A 22995-nucleotide genomic window follows, 5' to 3' on the forward strand; every position below is an offset into this window, starting at 1 on the left:
CAGTTTGCATCTTTTAGTGGCCCCTTCAACACATGTGGTTCTCGGACAGATTGCATCGATCTAGCCCAAGATGACCTGATTGGCTGGTGGAGGATGCATGGGAATGGTGCTCCAGAGCTCAAAAATCTAGCTATGCATTTGTTGTCTCAGATTGCTAGTTCCTCTACATCAGAGAGGAATTGGTCCATATATAGCTTCATCCACTCTATCAAGAGGAACAAGCTTACCTCTAAAAGAGTTAAGAAGTTAGTTGTTGTGCACAGTGCCCTACCCCTCATCAAGTCTCTCCTCCATATCTACTTGTGCTTCATCCTCTGGATCAACATCCCATCGTGTTGTTGGTCCCTTCTAATACTCAGGTGTCTTCCTATGCTCAAGACATAGGGCACTGTGCACAACAACTAACTTCTCAGCTCTTTTAGAGGTAAGCTTGTTCCTCTTGATAGAATAGATGAAGCTATATGTGGACCAATTCCTCTTTGTTGCAGAGGAACTAGCAATATGAGACAACAAATGCATAGATAGATGTTTGAGCTGTGGAGCACCATCCCCATGCATCCTCCACCAACCAATCGGGTCATCTTGGGCTAGATCTATGAGATCTGCCCGAGCAACACGTATTTTGAAGGGGCCACTAAGAGATTCAACCTGAACAAACTGTCTAAAAAAATTTGCCCCATCCTCCTCATTGTACATCTTTGCAATTGCATCTAGAAAGCCATTCTTTACCTCAAGATCATCAATAGGAGGCACTCTCCCAGGCCTTTCAACATACCATTTGGGGTGTAATGCATATGCTGCCATGTGCAAAGGTGTGTTCATGCAATCCCACCTACGTTGAATGATGGGTAGAATCTGGGATGTATAGAATGCTAATGAAGTCTCACTCTTTTGAATGGTTGTCTTCACACGACCCAGCGTGCTATCAAAGGTCTCATAGATTTCTCCAAGACTAAGAGCATCTGAATCAATGTAACGAATGACCTCCACAATAGGGCCCAAGAATGACACCAAATAAGAACAATTTGCCCACCAATCATTGTCCAACACCTGAAGCCTGACCTTTTTCCCCGTGTCTGTCTTTAATTCTAACCACGTTCCCCACTATGAACTCACAACCACGGATTGTAGAGGTGTTTGTATCTCTAGCATCCTCTCCAATAAGAGAAAATAGCTAGCATATCTAGTATCGGTGGGCTAGAGGAATTCCTTCCTCATGTGAGCCCTGTACATGGCCAAGGAGGTGTGGTGGTTGCAGATAAACATCTACACATCTCTAGCAGTTGTCACCAAGTCTGATATCCAGTGAATTTTGTCAATGCTCTTCAATGCATTATTGAGTGCATGCACACAACAAGGAGTCCAAAAAATATATCGATACCTGGTTTGAATCAATAACCCGACTGATCTACAAACTGTTGATGCATCTGTCACAACCTGCACCACACTATTAGCGCCAACATCCTCTATAGCTTCTCGAAGCAGCTCAAATTGGAAAGATGCATCTTTGTGCTTTCCAGAATGGTCAACAACTTTAAGAAAGAATGGACCTTCTACAGATGTCACTATGATGTTTATTAGTGGCCATTTTCGGATGTCAATCCATCCATCCATAACAATAGAGCAACCAAACCTCAACCATTATTGTCTCATTCTCTCTTTTTGCGCATTAATTTTGAACACTTGTCTATCTAAAATTGTTGTTCTTAGCTAATGTTCTCTGGGTGGTACATATGAAGGCCCTATTCTTGCAATTGCTTGGACCATTTCCTTGTAATAAGGAGAACGAAAAACGTGGAAGGGAATTCCATTGGCGAAAAAAATTTGCCAATTGCATCATCTGTGTCATCTCGTCTAGAACACTACACATCCCAAACACTGTGGCACCCATTACACAAGAACGATGTGCACTAGTAGAAACCTTTGTCTTTTTTGATTAAGCACTGGATAGACGCATATTGGTGCATGGATCAACATTTTTGCTAGAAAAAAATCATTTTCCACTGGTTGCCCTTTCTAGCCTCAAAAGTTGCTCTCTTTGAGCTGAATTCAAGTTCTTTGAGGGACAATATTGACTCCTTTACCTGTAATAGCCAAAATATGTTGCTTCACCCTGGTATAGCTACCAACAAAGTATGCCCATAAATATTGCATACCCAATCATGTGAGCCACCACCAACTTTTGGATTTTTTTCGAAAGTCTAGCTACATAGACTAGAAGCGGTTTTAGAGGATTAAATGTCCCCTTTGCAAATTTTGTAAGATCTCTTGGTGGGCCTTCAGAATCTAAACCATGCAAAAGCTTATTCTGATTTCCTGCTCTCCTGTGACTACTTTCAATTTCTTCTTGTGCATCATGTGACTCACTACCACTGTAGTTGTTGTCACTGTTCCCACTATTCCCATAATAACTCTGACTCATAGTTGTAACTTGTAGGTTGTAGCCTGCAACAAGGGTTTACCGTTTTAACTATTCAATTTTGAAATTTGAATTCCATGAATTGATTTAAAAAAATTTAAAACAATAAAATTAAAAACTTATAAATATTAATTTAAATCTTATTTTTAATAAAACCTTTAGGCTTTATGGCATATGCATACTGATCAATGATACACGTAGTGAAAATAATAAAAAATTAAAAATAAGAATTAAAAAAATTACATAGGCTTACTAACACTATACACGGTGAACACTAAAAATTACAAAAAAAGGCTTTAAAAAATATACACAAGTGACAGACTACATCGTTACTTATTGTGGTCACAACGGCAGAGGTGCGATGTATATGGCGCAGCGGGCAGCACAATCAAATCTCGATGGGCGTCGGGTGAGGTAGTGAGGGCCGAGGCACAGTCGATGGGAGTCAACCCTCGGCACAGTGAGGCACCACACTGCACAATCGATGGGCGAGGCAAAGTGAGGCACCAGTGCCACAATCGGCATCCAGCAGCAATACAGCAGGAATGGCGTAACACTGGATCAAACCAACTAGCCGTTATTTTCCACTTTGAGGGGTTTTCTCTATATAAAGAAGCTATTGATTTGTTGCTATGTTGGGAACATTATTTTATCATAATAGAAATACTTTGGGGTCCAGTTCATGATGTTCTTCTTCTGTTGATTTGTGGTATGTGTTAGCTATGTGTGATCCTATATTGCATTGAAAACTGTTAAAAAAATTGTTATTTCATTTCTCAATAATAAGAACATTCTATTGGTACATGTTATCTGTGATTTGATTCACCATATGATCTAACAATTTTACTTTGAGAAAGTTATAGAGATTTACAGGTACGTTAGCCCTTGGGATCCAAGTTCACAGACAATGGGGAAGAGCCAACTATGTTTTGGCTCTGAGATTTCATTATGGTAATTGATTTTGCAAGGGGGTTTTCGCCAATATCTATTTTTCGAAATTATTCATCCATTGCTATTTATTCAAAATATATTTTTCCAAAATTATTTTGTAAATAGCGTACACTTGTAAATAATTTGCAAATTATTTTCTAACCCATTTTATTTTGCAGCATTTGGGTATTTGGGGTTTTATAGTTTTCTATATATATTTGGGGTTCGGTATTCTTTGATTCATTTTTGTAGGTGATAGCTCAAGGGTTTGAAGCGACAAATTTTTCTGAGCTATTTAAACAAGGAAAGTTGATCTAGGCCCTTAGGGTAAGATCTAGCCTTCCCAACTTCCAACAACTCAACGTCTAGTTGAAGAAGAGAAGTCATCCAGCTTTTTTGGCAGTGATTTTGGCATGTTTTGCCTATTGTAGGCTTCAAAAAAAATATTTAGGCCCTAAGGCCTAGACGTCCTCCCTCCTTCGCCCTAGTCGTGAGGCCTAGAGGCCTTCTAGGGCCCTCAGCCCCCCTCCTTGCCTTGGCCGCAACACTTTTAGGGCTTGTCGTGGGCATGGGGAGCCTCCTACGCCCCTCAGCTCCCCTTCTACCCCTAGACGCAGCCATAAAAGGGCTTATGCCCCTGTCGTTAGCCCTTTTAGGGAAGCGTCAGCCCTTTTGGGCTTGACATCAGACCTAAAGGGCCTGGTTTCCCTTGTTGTGGCCTTCTAAGGCTTCTTCTCCTTCATTGCTACCCTTGTTTGCCCTTCCTAGCCCTGGATTGGGGTTTTCCTAACCCTAGCCTCTCATTCTAGCCCTCTTTCAACCATTATTCAGTCACTGATTTAGTTTTTCATCTTTAACATTTGGTTTTGCAGCAATTTTGGAGCTAGCATGGTGGTTGCAGGTTCTCAAGCCCATTGGAAGCTTCTCTAACCATCTACAACGCCATAAGGCCTCTTAGTTTTTATCTCTAACCCTATAGTTTCATCATTGTTCTCATTTCAAGTTCTGAACTATTTTATGACAGCAGCATATTTAGGGCTTGAGTGCATTTAAATTCAAGCCTAAATCCATTGATAATTCACCTAAGGCATCAAGCAATAATCTAAAGTCAAATTGGGTGCATATAAGTGAGTATTTGTGGACTATATATCAATTTCCAGATCTGATAGGTTTGCTACAGCTATATAATTTCACTTACAGCAGTGGTAAAATTACATAATCTTGGGCTAATAATCAATTTACAAGCTGAGTCACCGACATGAGGACACGGGACACACAGGTTATGAAAATTCGAGTGTTTGACATGGGCATGTTGACCCCCCGGAACAGGACACATAGGACACGTTATATATTATTTTACTAAAATTATATATATACACACACACACATTAAGAATTAGATATTTCTACTATTGGATCACTGATGAATCTGTCACAGTTGTATTTGTATGCATAATGTTACTTTGTAAGACTTACAAATTTTAAATTTACAATGTAGAATCTAGATGTCTGAATTTGTATCATGAATGAGAATTTGTGTAAGAAATATCTAATTCTTAATTCTTAAAATTTGTAAGTCTTACAAAGTAACATTATGCATACAAATACAATTGTGACAGATTCATCAGTGATCCAATAGGAGAAAGACAATAATCTGTAGTTTTCTCATTAAGTCATCAAAATCAAAATGTGTTACATAGGTAGTAGCAATGCCAATGGAAAATAGAAATAGCAAATACAAAACAACTACAAGTACAAGGCGGTAGGTATCTCATGAGTCATCAATCATCATCATCATAATCAACATCACTCTCATGGTTACTAATCCTCTCCTCTACCGCATCCTCCTCCTATGTATCCAATGTCATCTTTGCATCTGTTGGTGTGGAGGATGACCCCTCGAGAGTATCACCATCATCAAAAATGACAGGCTCTAGCACTGGCTCATTAAGATCCAAGTTGGCCAATGCCAACTCAACACTGTTGTCCAAACCCATATCATCATGAAAGACATCCCACATCTTTGTCTTCCCTTGAACCACTCATCCCTCTGCCTGTAAATAAGACAAAGGTGGGTGTGCACATACACCATTGTCTCTTCCCTGGACTTCTCAACCCTGCTCTTCTTGACACTATACAAATTCCCATATGTGCTCCAATTCCTCTTGCAACAAGAGGATGAAGCCACCTAAGAGAGGAACCTCATAGCTAACTGCTATAGAGGAGGGCTTCTTAGCCCCCCTAAGTTGCCCACCAAGAATAGGGCTTCTTAGCCCCCCTGTCTCTAATCACATCATAGCCTACAAATCAACCAGTGCCAGTGGAAAACTCTGCAAAGGCATCCTCCACCTCATCAAGGAATGCTCTATCCCATCTGCTAACAAGAATATTTTGTATGGTGGTGAAGAAGGCCTTTGATGATGTCTCATACTCAGGGAACTCACTCTGTAAAATAATGGTCCTCACGAACTTAATCATGTGCAAATCGACCAGTGCCAGTGGAAAACTCTGCAAAGGCATCCTCCACCTCATCAAGGAATGCTCTATCCCATCTGCTAACAAGAATATTTTGTATGGTGGTGAAGAAGGCCTTTGATGATGTCTCATACTCAGGGAACTCACTCTGTAAAATAATGGTCCTCACGAACTTAATCATGTGCAAATCGACCAGTGCCAGTGGAAAACTCTGCAAAGGCATCCTCCACCTCATCAAGGGATGCTCTATCCTGAAAAATCCACCTCAATGCATCCTTCCTCCCTTGTGAAATTTCACCATCCATGTGACGAGGGAATCTGCGGGAAGGTCCACCAGTCAGCCACTCATAGCTGTAGTATTTTGGGTTCAATGAGTGAGCCAAACAATGCAAAGGTGTGCAAATGCTGACAAGAATATCTTGTATGGTGGTGAAGAAGGCCTTTGATGATGTCTCATACTCAGGGCACTCACTCTGTAAAATAATGGTCCTCACGAACTTAATCACGGAATCCAATCCCTCATAAACCTCTCCTAGGATGGGTTGGTTTGTATCTACAAATGTAGCAAAGTAATGATAGGGTCCATGATCTTAATAATGAGATCTACCCTCTCCCACCAAGCATCATCTAACACTATCTCCTTGACTATTTTTGAGGCAGCGTTATCTGTCTTTCTCCAAAAATACCAAAACTCTGAAATAACCATGGCCCCAAGAACGGTCTTGACCTCCCCCTCAACCTCTTCAACATGATCAATGAAGAGGCAAACTGTGTATTTGCAATATTCAACAATGATGGATAGGTGCATTCCTTGTAGATTGTGAGGGCATTTGTATGATTTTGTACAAAGTTGCAAATATGTCGTGCATCCTCAATAACACTTCCAATCCAAGGCACATCAAAAGCAATAGATTTAAGTGCTCAATTCAAGAACTGGACAATGCAAGGTGTCCAAAATACTTGTGGATATTTAGCTTACACAATCATGCCAACATCCTTGCAAACAAGTGCATTATCTATAATGATTTGCACACAAGAATCAACACCTATATCTTCAATAACTTTAATGAACAACTCACCAAAATATCGTGCATCCTTGTATTGTCCAAGTGCATCCACTGATTTCAAGAAAACCGATCCATTCAAGAAAGACACCATGAAGTTGATGAGTGGGTGGCGTGTTGGATGTGTCCATCCATCAGGAACAATACTAACCCCAAATGTTGGCCTTTCTTATTTAATAAGCTCAAGCATTTTGCCCACCTCTTTTTTTCCTTAGTCAACAATGTGGTTCTAAGCTTTTTTGACCCAAGAGGCACATACCCTAATGGAGCCCCTTGAGTTAGAGCTCGGCACATCTGAAGAAATAAAGGTGAGAGTGCAAAGTTAAAGGATATGAAGTTCTGATAGAAAAAGAATTCAATGGTGTGAGATCAAGCTCTTCCCATGTCTCTTTCTGAAAGATCTCGTCCATTGGACCAAGTGCTACTGCCTTCCTTTTCGCTGCTTGACCCACACCCCCACTAAAACTCTCAAATGGAAATTTGTTGATGCTTTTCCTCAAGAATGGAAGGGGATTATCATTCTTGTTTTTTTAAATGATGCAGCCACCCTTGCCACACCAACATTGCCCTATTTTTCCATTTCTTTCCTCTTAGTTAAAGACACTTATGTACATGCTCCAATTCCACGACCTGGTAAAGCCAACAAATGACCTTTCACACGGTAATAAGTGCTCTTGAAATGATTATTGCAATAGTTGCATTTCCAAACAACATTGCCTCCTCCCTTCAACTTGTTCCCTGGTTCTTGATCTATTGTGACATACTTCCACAAGGGATATTTGATTTCTTGAGCCTGTTGTCTTTCTAAATTCATTCTTCCCTCAACGCCTGAAGTTGGTGTTGCAGCCCCACTTCCAATAGAGGGAACACTTACAAACCCTGATGAAATTGGAACAGGAGGGGCATCACCAATGGGGCCATTCTTCCCCTTCCTTGTTGCCCTTGATTGAGCCATGAATACTGTATAAAAATAAAGAAAAAATGCACAAACTTGTAAAAAAATGCACATGTAAACTGCTATAATAAAAACACAAAAAAATAGAAGCAAAATGCACTTACCTGTTGCTTGAATCACCTCCAAAATGCTCCCAAACCCTTTTCTACAAGCTTCCACACACTCATAGCAGAAGACACACTCAAGAATGAGTGTCAAATGAGCCCAAATCGGGCTTTATGGGCCACACAACACACTTTTTTAGGGGACACGTCTCGAAATTGGGACACGTGTGACACACTATCGAGATTCGCGTGTCCCTCGAATCCCATCCTCCAGGACATGTGTCCCAGCAAATCGTGTCTGATTCACAGGATTTGGGACACGCCAAGGGGTTTGGACGAATCCTAAGTGTGTTTTATCATTGGCATTGTTTAGGCTTGAATTTATTTGCATATTTGGTCATTACTTGAAGGTTGTCATAATTATTTAAAGGTTCATATACACTACATATAGGTCTGATATAAGATTGACAGTGGTGGAAAAAGTGATTAAAAGTCATCTAATTTCACTTAGCTCTTATTTCTTGCATCTTGTGCATTTTGGGTAATTGTTTAATTATGTAATTAGGTGATTTTCTTATTGCTGCAATCGTATGTCTCTTGGCTGATTCATATTTCATTTATGCATCATTGGCATCTATTTGCACTCTTACATTAACACACATAAGTGCTCTGATTGAATTGATAAGTGTTTAATCAGATTGGCTAATTGCTCTAAGTAATATTGTGGATTAATGCTCTTGTTGTTATCGTTGGTTATTGGATAAGTGGATACATTACTCTTCATTAATATTGCGAGTCTTGTTAATCAAATACACTTTAGAAGCACCTTAATCAAATATAATCATAATTGTGATAAGAGATCTAATTGTGTCCATAAGGAATCCAATCTCTCGCTTGTGAATCTAATTGGCATATTGAAAGTTCATTGTTTTAATCTTGAAGATTGCTAATTGTGTTAAGAAGCATTGATCTAATCAATTTGACCTTGCTCATCTCTTAAGCAATTGTCTATTAGTATTATCGGCAACATTTCCTGACACCGTTTAATTTGAGAACTTTCTCTTGTGGTGAAGATTGTCATTGATTTATTGTTTAAGTACTTCATTGTTCTAAATTGAAAATCATTGTATCTTGTCTTTAAGTACTTAAGGACTTAATAATATCACCTTAAGAGTCTTCACTCATACATTGCATAAGCTTTGTCGATAGAGAGATAGGCCCGCCTTTATCGTCTAGCTTGTGAAGCATAGAACCTCTTTAGTGGTTAACACGGCGACCTTGCAATTGTCAAAGCCACAGTCTCTGCAACGCCGGAGGCATCGGGCGGTTAGAACTCAAGGGGACGGATCGTTAATCAAGCCATAGCTTGTTTCCCCTTGGTTTCTCTCTCACAACCTACTTTGGAGACTAGCTTCAAAATAATTAAGAGGAAGGATTCACTTAGATAGGCATATAATTTAAAATAAACCAAGATTCTTCATCTCACTTAGATTGTAGGATTTGCATTTCATATAAGATAGTGAAGCATCTTCAAAACAAAAAATGTTCATCCAGTGACTTGGTAAATAAGTTATCTTAAGCAAGTGATTGACTCGATTACGGCACTGGTCTTCCAAGTCAAATCTAATATAATCTTTAACTTGCTAAAATTAACCAAGTTGTTAGGCCATTCAGTTGTGTCTCCCGGACTTGTTGGAGGGAGACAACTAGAACGGAGAGGGCAAGGATCAAAGTGACACTCCCCGCCCTGAGCATTGTCGCATATTGCCTGTATAATTTGATTGACAACAACCCCCTAGTAGAGAGAGAACATAAATATAAGGATGATATTGCAAAACAAACTCAGATCCATAGAGATGACTAGATAAAACTCAATCACCAATCATGATCAACAATTAAGGAGAAGGTTACAAATCTAGATGTTAGGTCCCTATAATACTAGTGTAGCCCCCTTATTATTATTGTTAGTGTAGCCCCCTTATTGTTACTATTGTGCCCATGTAGCCCCCATATTGTTATTGTTGTGCTCCATAGAAGCTCACTATTGTTATTGTTGTGCTCTTAAATTATTATTGTTATGTAGGCTCTAATGATATTGTGACCCCTCATTATTCTATATATACAAAGGAGGTATTGTCATTAGGAGGTTTCCCCCTCAAAGACGATAATTTTTAAGTCGTTGATCTATTTTTCCTTCTATTTTATGAGTTGGTTGCATAACATTTGGAATCGGAGCTTTGGATTTTAGGGTTTCGCTACTTCAAACAGGCCATCTTGGTATTTTCGCTGTAACTCTTTTTCTACGAAGCTTCAGAAGTTGAAATTTTGACCACGTGGAGCAAAAATTGTGGTGCACATCGTGTAAAAATTTCAGATCTTGGTTCGTTATATTTTCGGAGATATGATCTAAGGAAGTTAGGGTTTTGCAGGCTCCAGAATTCAATCTCAAACAGGTGACCTAGGGAAAATCATCATAACTTTCTCTTCGAGCGTCAGATTTGAATTTCATAAAAATTGACTGAAATTGCACAGACTCTAGTTTCTTGTGTATCGTTTTAAGCGACGAAGGTTGAAACAGTGACAGATGGCACTCTGTACAAGTTCACTCTACTGAACCATTCTATAATCAGGTCATCGTGGGAGATCGGGCATAACCCTTTCTTGGAGAATCCAATCTAGGTCTAACTTGTGGGGTTGGAAAGAAGACTCAGAGAGCTACAACGAGACGAAATTTCAGACCTTGAAGATCTGAATTTATAGAGATACAACAAATTAAATATTGATCTCCTATAAAGCAAGAAAAAGGTTTGTATTTTTTTTAAATTGGCATAAGTTTTGTCTGAAAAAAAAGTTTAAAGTGATTCAAGGGGCATAATGAAGCATAAATATCATTGTTTGATTCCAAAATGACTCGAAGCAAGAAAATGGAAACACCTAGTAATCAACCAGAAAGTTCTACTATGACGCATGAAGAAGAGGAAGAAATGCAACATGATATATAAAAATTATGAGACCAAGTGCAACAAATTTCGCTCTCGCAAAGAGTAACCAAGAAATGCTTCCTAATGGCAAAAAGGTATTTAGATGAAACTCATGATGAAAACAAAAGGAATGTTAATCATGATTTCATAGACTCTAAGTTTGGATTGAAGACCCACCATATTCCAAAGATCAAAATGAGGAAGTTTGATGGCAAGGATCTGGTAACATGGATATTACAGATGGAGCAATATTTTGATCATCGTAATGTGCAACACACACAAAAGGTACGTATTGCATCTTTATACTCAGAATCCAATCAGTTTGTATGGTATCGATGGCTTTTTTCTCGTAAACCACTTGTCACTTGGTCAATTTTTACAGGGGAAATGATAGCACATTATGAGAATTGATAAACTTCAAACAAAAGGGTTCAATGGAAGAGCACATTGAGGACCTCCAAAAATTGAATATCAAGGTAAATGATATTCCAGAGGAGCATAGGGTTGATGTCTTCATAGGGAATTTAAAGAATAACATTCGACATGAGGTTCTTCTTTGGGAACTTGATTCATTAGAGAAGGAATTTAGGAAGCAGACATGGAAGGTTTTAAGGATGGCATAGAAGCAAAAATGAAACGCAACATGGAAGATTTGAAAAATGGTTTAAAAGAAGACATGGAGGGTTTGAAGGAAGGTTTGACAAAGTTGCTACAAAAAATGCTTCCTAATAGTGAAAAGGTATTAGATGAAACTCATGATGAGAGCAAATTTTGCCCTCGCAAAGAGTAACCAAAAAATGAAATGGAAGTTAAGATGGATGGTTTGAACAATGGTTTAAAAGCAAAAATGGAAGGTTTGAAGGATGGCATAGAAGCAAAAATGAAACGCAACATGGAAGATTTGAAGAATGGTTTAAAAGAAGACATGGAGGGTTTGAAGAAAGGTTTTACAAAGTTGTTACAAGAAATACTTCTTAACGACGAAAAGGTATTAGATGAAACTCATGATGAGAACAAAAGAAATGTTAATAATGATTTCATAGACTCTAAGTTTGGATTGAAGACCCACCATATTCCAAAGATCGATATGAAGAAGTTTGATAGAGAATACAAAGAATACAAAGAACAACAGCTTCTTTAGCCAATTGATAAACTTCAAACAAAAGGGTTCAATGGAAGAGCACATTGAGGACCTCCAAAAATTGAATATCAAGGTAAATGATATTCCAGAGGAGCATAGGGTTGATGTCTTCATAGGGAATTTAAAGAATAACATTCGACATGAGGTTCTTCTTTGGGAACTTGATTCATTAGAGAAGGAATTTAGGAAGCAGACATGGAAGGTTTTAAGGATGGCATAGAAGCAAAAATGAAACGCAACATGGAAGATTTGAAAAATGGTTTAAAAGAAGACATGGAGGGTTTGAAGGAAGGTTTGACAAAGTTGCTACAAAAAATGCTTCCTAATAGTGAAAAGGTATTAGATGAAACTCATGATGAGAGCAAATTTTGCTCTCGCAAAGAGTAACCAAAAAATGAAATGGAAGTTAAGATGGATGGTTTGAACAATGGTTTAAAAGCAAAAATGGAAGGTTTGAAGGATGGCATAGAAGCAAAAATGAAACGCAACATGGAAGATTTGAAGAATGGTTTAAAAGAAGACATGGAGGGTTTGAAGAAAGGTTTTACAAAGTTGTTACAAGAAATACTTCTTAACGACGAAAAGGTATTAGATGAAACTCATGATGAGAACAAAAGAAATGTTAATAATGATTTCATAGACTCTAAGTTTGGATTGAAGACCCACCATATTCCAAAGATCGATATGAAGAAGTTTGATAGCAAGGATCTGGTAACATGGATACTACAGATAGAGAAATATTTTGATCATCATAATGTGCAACACACAAAAGGTACATATTGCATCTTTATACTTAGAATCCAATCAGTTTGTATGGTATCGATGGCTTTGTTTTCGTAAAGCACTTGTCACTTGATCATTTTTTATGAAGGAAATGCTAGCACGTTATGAGAATACAAAGTTGTTACAAGAAATACTTCCTAACGACGAAAAGGTATTAGATGAAACTCATGATGAGAACAAAAGAAATGTTAATAATGATTTCATAGACTCTAAGTTTGGATTGAAGACCCACCATATTCCAAAGATCGATATGATGAAGTTTGATAGCAAGGATCTGGTAACATGGATACTACAGATAGAGAAATATTTTGATCATCATAATGTGCAACACACAAAAGGTACATATTGCATCTTCATACTTAGAATCCAATCAGTTTGTATGGTATCGATGGCTTTGTTTTCGTAAAGCACTTGTCACTTGATCATTTTTTACGAAGGAAATGATAGCACGTTATGAGAATACAAAGAGCAACACCTTCTTTAGCCAATTGATAAATCTCAAACAAAAGGGTTCAATGGTAGAGCAAATTGAGGACTTCCAAAAATTGAATATCAGGGTGAATGATATTCCAAAGGAGCATAGGATTGATGTCTTCATAGGGGTTTTAAAGGATAACATCCAACATGAGGTTCTCCTTTGGGAACCTGATTCATTGGAGAAGTCATTTAGGGTGGAAAGACAAGTTGAAAGCAAAATTATGGCAACAAGTAAGTCTACCACTAACAACTATAAAGATGGAAGTGATGTTTCTCCTAGCCTTTCTGTTAATTTTAGATAACAATGGTATGTTCTATGCTTAGCACAATTTACTTCAATTTTCCTTTAGCAACCCAATGAAAATTTTCAATAATTTCCAGTAGCAATCACATTAACCATTAATCATATTGACAATAAATGCAGATAAAACATAAAAATATATGCAAAAGACAAATCAAGACAAGAGGACACCAGATGTGGTGGATGCTGGGGAAAAACCCCAATGTGGGGAAAACCCTTTGATCAAATCTTCTTATTATTATTCAATAGTTCAGCAGAGAGAGAGTACAAAAGTCAAATAGACAAGCCAAACACAAAGTCAAATCAGCCCTATCAATTCTGCAGTCCACTGCAGTCAAACTTCAACCCTAATTAGAAAGTCAACATTGGTCAAATCTACAGCAAAAACTCATCTTTTAAAGCTCGGTCAAAGGCAAATTGATTCAACCTCCATCAAGGGTCAAAGTCAACCCAAAACAATTCCACAAATGTTGGTCAAACTCGATCAAACAACAGTTAGCCCTACGGTCAATGCTAGTCAAATAGTCCCAAACACCTTGATTTTTGTGCCAATTAATGCGGCCTCAACGAAGCGAAATTTTGCCTCCAAAATGTAGTCAAATCAGCAAGGGTCAACGCTGGTCAACAGTCTGAAAAACTCGGTTTTGTTTCAGCCCAGAAAATTTCTCCTCCTAGTCGCACATGTGACAGAGAGAAGATCCCCACGCTATACAAACCAATCGGTTGAAGAGAGAGAATAAGGAGAGAGTACTCTTCTATTTATACACTTCGATGTGGGTGAAGAGACACATCTATGGGTTTCTTGAACCTACATTAAGTTGAGACCGACTTGAACAATTTCAACATGTGAGAGAATAAATTCAAAATCGCACTTCTGCTTGACCGAATGAGATGATCTTTATATCAAACTTGGACCTCTCAAAAAGAAGAATCCAATACAATAATCATCTCCATCATATGAGTTGTCCCAAGGTGGAATTTGGCCCTAATTTCCAATTTTAACACTCCCTCTCAACTAGGGAGAATTCCACCTGCCAATCCATCTGTCATCATCATGCCATCCTGTCATCATGTACCATCTTTGTCATCTCTACTCTGCTCTGCTTTACTGAACCATGAAGTAATAATGAAGAAGAAGTGATCGAGAGTGAGTCAGAAGACCTTACCACTCTCCACTGACAAAAGTTAGTCCTTGATCCCAGATCAAGTTGTTGAACACCAAGCATCCTAGTCATAGAGAGTACGGCAATACACAATGCGTCCATCGGTAGTGCTATGGTCCCTAACCACTTTTCCCAACTCATTGGCCTGATGAGAGGTACTTCCCATGAGTCCCAAACTCCATGGGTAGGATGTGCGCTGGGGCATCGGTAAGAGAAGGTGAACCACTCATCTTGCTCATATGCCATAGGAGAAGGTGAACCACTCAACTTGCTCATATGCTGTAGGAGAAGGTGAACCACTCATCCTATGCATATGTCAATCGTAGGGGAAGGTGAACTACTCACCCTACATACATGTGTCCGCAATTGTAGGGGAAGGTGAGCCATTCACCCTGTTGTCGCGCGGATTGACACGACAACGCTCAGACCGGGGGCTGTCACTCTGATCCCCGGCCTCTCCGTTTAAGCCTGTCTCCCGCGGCTAAGGGGGGTAGACCCTGTAAGGTGATGGAGGCCAACTGCCAAACAGTTGGGCTGGGAGACGAGATGCACGATTGAGATAAGCACTAAAATAATTTGATGGATTGAGCAGACCAGTGCCTTTAAAGATCTAAATGATTACTAGCTAGATGATATAAGAACATGAACCACGGACAGCAATCATCAGATAAAGAGAGCAATGCTTTAAATATTTAGTAAAACCACAACGCTCTTCAAATAACGATATCCAGCAAACTAAGAGAAATAAATTGCTTTAAACAACAGTGAAACCAGATATCTATTTTGTGCTCAAATCTCAGCGTGAAAGATATGCAGTGATAAGCAACTGAAGGTGGTAAAAGTAATTCTCCACAACAAAGAAATTTTTATGCTTTTTCAAATTTTTTTTTTTTTTTATTATATTATAAAAATGAAAACTAAAAATCTAAAACCCTTTTTATGAATTTTTATTTTTTCAAACAAAACTAAAAAAAAGAAAAATTAAAAAATCTAAAATTGAACTTGATCTAAAACTTAACAAAAAAGAAATTTAAAACTAAACCCAAAAGCTATGAATCTTTTTTATTTTTTCATATATATATTTTCTTAAAGAAACAAAATCAAATCGAAAGAAATAAAATCGAAACTAAAATTATAAATCAAAACCTAACCTAAGGCACTAAGACGCAAACAATTGTGACGCAAATGCTTCTACAGCGCAATCAGAAATACGATGAGGACGCAATCTCCCAAAAAACACGGTGATTAAGGGCGTGAACACGACTGCTGCACAGACGGTGGAAAATGCAACGGGCTGAAGCATGTACCAGACAAAACGCAGAGATGTTCAGAAGCAATCCGACAATGAAAGCATCGCTAAAACACTAGAAATCGTAACCCTGCTTTGATGCAAAAGACTGACGCGTAAATGAAAAGTTCAAGCAAAGGTTTTCGAATGAGAGATTTAGCCCTAGTCCCAAAGTTAACCACGTAAAGAATCGAATGGAGAAGGCGATATGCTTCATCTGATCACAGTGACAGAACCCTAGCTCTGAGAGGAGAAATCGATGCGTAAATGAGAGAAACCGACGGCTTTTGGAACAAAATCGATTTAAGCTTGCAATCACATGCAAAGGCAGCGGCGAAAAAAAAAGATCAGACAGACTGCGATGGTATTCAGATAACAACCCGAAAATAGAAACGAAAAAAAAAACCACTGGATCGTAACCCTGAAAAATCCGAAAGTTTGAATATGTATAAGATTTCAATGCGTAAAAGAAAATCGTTTGAATCTCATCTGAGCATGGCTTGCCTGGTTTGATGAAATTACTCAATACGTTTCACCAGAAATCAAATCACAAAATACTCAAATCGAAAACCCAAGTTATGTATGCATTCACGCTTCCATTGTGTTTCAAAAAAAATCTCTGTCGTTTTTCAGTGATGTGCTTGCAGGTTAATGAAGACAGCAGGGTTTTGGAAATACCTGGGATGATTTAACCATACAGAAAGCACCCTCATTCACGTTTAATTCTCACGTTGATGCAGCGGTGGATGTAAGCCAGTTCACCAATTTACAAATTTGTCGAATGCCAAAATCAGAAAAAGGCTGTAACCCTGATGACAGATATCCTGCAGAAAAAGAAATTTGGCAGATACACAGAATTTTGCAATAAACCCTTTAAAATTTACCCAAAGTCACAAAAATTTATAGCTCTGGTACAGCTAGATTTGACAATAATTGCAGTAATACTTTTGAAATATCAGAAAATTTGAACTTTACTGTGAACAGAAAGAAAATTTCTCAATGTAAAACATGAAATAAACTTTAAAAGATTAACCCAGGGCACAATCAGCTGGGCTCTGCACAGAACAGCCTGTGGGAGTCGGCTGGTTCAGCCCAGAACTTCCCCAAACGCCCACAAATACCCTTCACCTAAAGATTTCCTGCACACCTCAAGCAAACATCAGCAAAGAGGGCAAGAAATGCTGCTAGATTTCAAGAAATAATGGAGCTACCTGCCATTATTCCAGAAACCCTACAACATTCAAACCCTAGCACGTGAGCAAGATACCTGTACTCACAATGCTCTGAAAAAAAAAACCAGCTATTTTTAACTGCTGAAAACTGAAATATGCAGAAAAGCAAACATCTCACAACAATTCCAAAGAGTAACACCAGCCAGTTTGAACCCCAAAGTCTTTTTATTAACCAGAAAATCAGATTACAAGAGAGCTTTTTCAGTACAGACTCACAGATCAGATAAACCTCTAAAATGACCCCCTAAGACCCTATATGAAGGAAATGATCCCAACGGCTAGTTTTGAGTGATCCATGTAGAACTGATCTCGACCGTTGATGAGGATCAAGACATCTCTTGATCTCATCCGTCGATTTTATTAAAAAATGATATTTTGCATGTATTCACAAAAAATATTATTATTTTATTATTTAGGGTTTTTGCTTTGTTTTATGAATTTTTTTTTTTTTTTTTTTTATTTTTTTATTTTTTATTTTTATTATATTTTTAGTATTTTATTTATTTTCTAAATGGATCATTTGAACTAAGCCGTTGAAAACATATCCTAGGACCTAGGACTTAGGACTCATGAGGGGACTAAACATTTTTCAACCCTCAAGACACATTACATCATGACTTTTACAATTTACATCTTAAAGGGACGAACCCCCTTTGGCATAGACCCTCATAAACCACCCAGTTCTGCGACACAACTATAATCTAGCAGATTAACACGCTAGGATTCTCCTAAAGTCCTAATAACAAAATGCATCCCGGCTTTGGGGTCGGGTTTGAAGGAAAACTCTGCCGATCCATGGATCGGTGAGACTAAAAACCTCCCGGGACGCAGATCATCATTAGAAAGTTAGGTCCACCTAGGCAATTTTACATACATGACTCTGATCTGCTTAGATTATTTACAATTCATACATGCAGACTGGGTTTACAACAAAAATGATCAAGTTGTTGATGACTGTAGGTTGGCATGGACACGTCGTTCAGGAGCTACCCCTTTCTGCCAACATAAAGGAGGTGTACTGCATGGGTAGTTGACCGGTAGTGGTCAACATCTGGCTCTACTTGGGGACACGTTTGCTGCACTGGTAGGAATGTGAGAATCCAGAATCTGCATCCATACAACACACAAATAAAAATAAGTAGCGTCCATTCCAAAATCATCATATACATTAAGCACAGGAAAGATAAAAGCTCTTCATTTATTGACTAACTAATAACATGAAAAGTAAATCTAATCCTAAAAACAGAAATAAAATGCTGAAAAGACAAGGAGTAGGGATAGAAATACAATACAAAAGATGCCCCATGGCATCAGATATCATCTCTGAAAAACAGCTTGAGCATTTGGCCGTTCGCTGGTAGATGAAGTGGTTCACCATCCAATCTGCTCAAGTGGAATGAGTTTGGTCCAGCTATATCTCTAATGATGTACGGTCCCAGCCACAAGCTGTCAAACTTCTTATGCTTTCCCGGTTTTTCATTTTTGCGGTCCCAAAGTAAAACCATATCTCCAACCTGCAAAGATCTAGATCGAGAGCATTTATCAAAGCTTTTCTTAATATTAGATTGATTTTTACATATAGTCTCAAAAGTTGTCCGACGAGCCTCATCCAATTCCACAATCTGATCTATCCTATTCTGAACAACATCTTTATTATCGGAAAAATTTTGGAGAAGCTGATAAGCTGGCAATCTTAGGTGCACAGGTAAGGTAACATTCAAGCCATAAACCAATTCAAAGGGAGCTTTACCAGTAGATTTCTTCTTAGTAATTCTGTCTGCCCACAAAGCGTACTTGATTTTGCTGTCCCAAGATTTCTTGTTATCTCCTACTATCTTCTTGATAATGGTTATGAGATTTTTATTACTTGATTCAGCCAAACCATTACCCTGAGGATAGTAATTCGATGAATGAGATAGGACAATGCCATACTTGAAACAAAAAGATGTAAACTCTGAAGAACTAAAGGCCTTGGCATTGTCCGTAGTGATCTTAGCGGGGACACCAAATCTAGTAATGATGTTATTTTCAATGAAATCCATAATCACCTTTTCAGTGGCATTCTTAGCAGGAATGGCTTCTACCCATTTAGTGAAATAATCTGTAGCAGTCAAAATCCATGAGTAGCCATTGCTAGAATTTTTGTGGAACTTCCCTATGAAGTCCAGCCCCCAATGCTGAAAAGGTGCCTCCACAATAACAGGTTGTAGAGGAAGGGCAGCAAGCTTCTGCTTCCCAGTGAACAGTTGACAGGCTTGACACGTTCTAACAAACTTGTGCACATCAGAAAAAATCGAAGGCCAATAATAGCCAGCTCTCAGGATTTTGTGGGCGGTAGTTCTAGCAGCATAATGACCACCACAAAATCCTGAATGAAATTCTGAAATTAATCTTTTGGACTCAACATCGTCAACACACCTAAGCACTATGCCCTCAGGATTTCTCCATCCAAGGCCATCCTTCATAAGGCAATACTTAGTGGCCTTTAGTCTAAGAGCCCTTCTCTTATGAGCGACTAAGTGGTTAGGACATGCAAGATTTGTTAAGTAGTAAACTATGTCCTTATACCATTCATGCTCTGCTAATCTTCTCAATTCTGGTGAAGATAGATCGTCAAGGCAAAACAAACCAAGAGTCTTCTCATTACTTTCCGTTAACATTTGAGCTAAACCTTGGCCTTTAATCAGCTTGGTGGGTTTGATTTCTAAATCATACTCCTGTATCTTAGTAACCCACCTAGCACGAGTCCCTAAGCAATCAGTTTGGGTTAATATGTCCTTAACAGCAGAATGTGGGACGAAAGCAATGATCTTAGAATGCTTGAGAGACTTGACCAGGGCATAGGCCTGCTTTTCCATGGTATTGTACTTCAACTCAGAGTTTTGAAGTGCTCTACTCATGAAAGCAATAGGCTGCTCATGACCATCTCGATTCTTTTGAAGCAAGACACCGGCAATGGTATCTTCAGAAGCGAAAGAAAAAATCATGAAATTCTTGGAGTAATCAGGACTAACCAGGACAGGAGCTTTCGCGATAGCAGACTTGATTTCTTGGAAAGCCTTTTTGCCCTCTTCTCGCCAGACAAATTTCGCATCTTTCTTCAGAAGACTTTGAATGGGCTTAGCTATTTCTGCATAATTTGGGATGAATCTTCTAATAAAATTTATCTTTCCAAGGAAAGACTGCAGGGACTTGAGGTTATGCGGGAGAGGAATCTTTTGAATTGCTTCAACTCGTTCGGGATCGACCTTGACTCCTTCCTTAGAAATGATATGACCGAGTAATTTCCCTTCTGTTACCCCAAAAACAGACTTAGCCGTATTCAAAGAAATTCCATATTCTCTACATCTATCGAAAACTTGCCTAAGATGATCTATATGACTAATACCATCTTTAGAGAAAACAGTAAGATCATCTTGATATATTTCGATAATTTTCCCGATTAACCCTTTGAAGGCATAGTCCATGGCCCTCTGGAAAGTAGCTCCAGCGTTTGTTAACCCAAATGGCATTCTAATGTATTCGAAAGTCCCCCATGGTGTTGTGAATGTGGTCTTGTGTCGATCTTCCTTTTTAACCCAAACTTGATTATACCCAGAAAAACCGTCTAGCAATGACATCATTCCAGACCCAGTTACTCTTTGCAACAAAGTTTCCATTTTTGGCAAAGGGTAATTATCTTTTTTGCATGCTAGATTAAGGTTTCTAAAATCGACACAAAGTCTTATTGTACCATTCTTCTTCCTGACAATCACCAAATTCGAACACCATGTCGAATGCCTAGTTTGAGCGATGATTCCTGCTGCAAGCATCTTCGCAAGCTCTTTTTGGACCAGGGGGGCTAACTTAGGATTAATTTGCCTAAGTTTCTGCCGAAAGGGTTTAGCATTTTCGTCTTTTAAGGGAATAGTATGCTCCATAATATCTTCCCTATAGCCCCTCAACTCATCATAGGAAAAAGCCAAAACATCTCGATATTCACGAAGTAAATCAATTAACTTTTTCCTTTCCTCCAGACTAGTACCTTTACCGATTTTAACCATTTTCGGATTTTCAAAAGTACCAATGTTAACTTCAAGGTACTCGCCTGGGTCCAACTTGTCTTCTTCTCTCAGCTTCGTGGCATCATGCCGATCAAAATGTTGCTCTAAGGCAACTACATTTCTGGGAGTAGGGTTTATGATATGTCCATGATCTAAAGAACCATCCTCGCCAGAAACTATCCGGAAATCCTCAAACTCATCCAAACGATTGAGAAAACGAACGACTTGTTTTTCATCATTAAAAACTTGCCAATGCTCTGAGTTGTCTGGAACAGATGGTCTGAATATTACTTCCATTTTAATTTTATCGTTAATTAACTCGTCAGACAACTGGAAAGTGGTAGCAGCTACAGCAAGCTCATCTGCCAAACTATTTAGACCTCTAGGAATTGCTTCAAGGTTAAGAGCATCGAAGTGCTCCATAGTATCCCACACAGCATTTCGATAGTTTCTTAATCTCTGATTTCTACATGTGAATTTGTTTTTAAGCTGCATGATAACCAGATCGGAATCCCCCTTGATGCTAAGCAATTTAACCCTTAAAGCCTTGGCCAATTCAAGACCCAACAATATAGCTTCGTACTCAGCAACATTGTTGGTTGCTTCAAATTCTAAACGATAGGCAAACTTGAATACGTGACCAAGGGGAGATTTAAGCACAACTCCCGCACCTTTACCATGACTAGAGGACGCACCATCAAAATACATATACCAGACTTCATCCTTAAGATCTTTAATCTCATCATCGGGAGGAATTATGAAATTGGACATGATAGCATAGTTCCCGATGTCAGATTGTTCTCTAATTATTTCGTTACGAGGCTTCTTAGGATCCTCAACATGAAATTTCCTCTCAGGCTCTCTATTTAGTCTAACGAAACCATCACCGCTAGGAGAAGGAATCATAGCATATGACCAATTCATTTGAATGCTTCCCCCTAGATCAGAGGCCCACTTTCTGGATAACAGCATACCCCAAGCATCAAGTACATCAACTACAACAATATCCATAACCACCATGATGTCTGGGTAGACCGAAAGATGAACTTGCAAATCCTTGATTAAACCATGTACTTCGATCTTCTTAGAATCCATGGCGCATATATTATAGTAGGGTCTGGAAACTCTTAAGTTAAGCTGTTCCATAACCCTTTTAGTCATAACACAAGCAGATACACCTGAATCCAACATGCAGTTATTCAATTTATACCCATTGACTAATAAGGTGATAAAGAAGGGTTGATGATCCTTGTTATCAGCATCTACGCTTTGCAGATAAATAGGAGCATCATGATAGTCAACCTCACGAATCTTCTGTTGAGAATCATTGACTTGAGGACCCTGAATTTCTTTTAGTAACTTGTCCCTTTGGGAAGGGATCTTAGCGATCTCAGACACGGGAACCCAGATTTTAGCATTATTAAACCAACTCCCCAAATCGACATCTATTCCAGAGTTTATACCAGGGTTTAAAGTTCGAGGATGAATTTGATTCCCGCTCTGATCTTTATCCCTTCTCTGATATGTTAAACCCTTATCTCTAGCAATTTCCAGAATTTTCTCAGGAGAGGGTTTCTCACCATATAACCTGGCCAAAATGTCATCTTCGTTTTCAAGGTTATTTATACCAAAAGCAGATTTAGGATTCACAACATCATAGCTCCTTTCCTTAACCTCTATCCAATCATCCATGGGCAAAG

General features: G+C 38.6%; 1 long non-coding RNA gene across 5 annotated transcripts in view; it reads right to left on the minus strand.

Moving 5' to 3' along the window:
- LOC149165335 (uncharacterized) overlaps nucleotides 1–22995 on the minus strand; it is a 202447-nt gene that overhangs the window by 126391 nt on the left and 53061 nt on the right. Inside the window, exon 7 of one of the 5 annotated variants that reach the window (XR_016260752.1) lies at nucleotides 17777–18359. The exons of the other annotated variants lie outside the window; for them this stretch is intronic. This is a non-coding gene — a long non-coding RNA (uncharacterized LOC149165335). Of the gene's footprint in view, nucleotides 1–17776; nucleotides 18360–22995 lie in introns of those variants that run through there. 5 annotated transcript variants of the gene reach the window in all.

The sequence above is a fragment of the Pinus tabuliformis genome, chromosome 5_1, assembly GCF_031772625.1.
Source record: "Pinus tabuliformis cultivar Carrire ecotype Pingquan chromosome 5_1, CPIR1, whole genome shotgun sequence".
NCBI lineage: Eukaryota > Viridiplantae > Streptophyta > Pinopsida > Pinales > Pinaceae > Pinus > Pinus tabuliformis.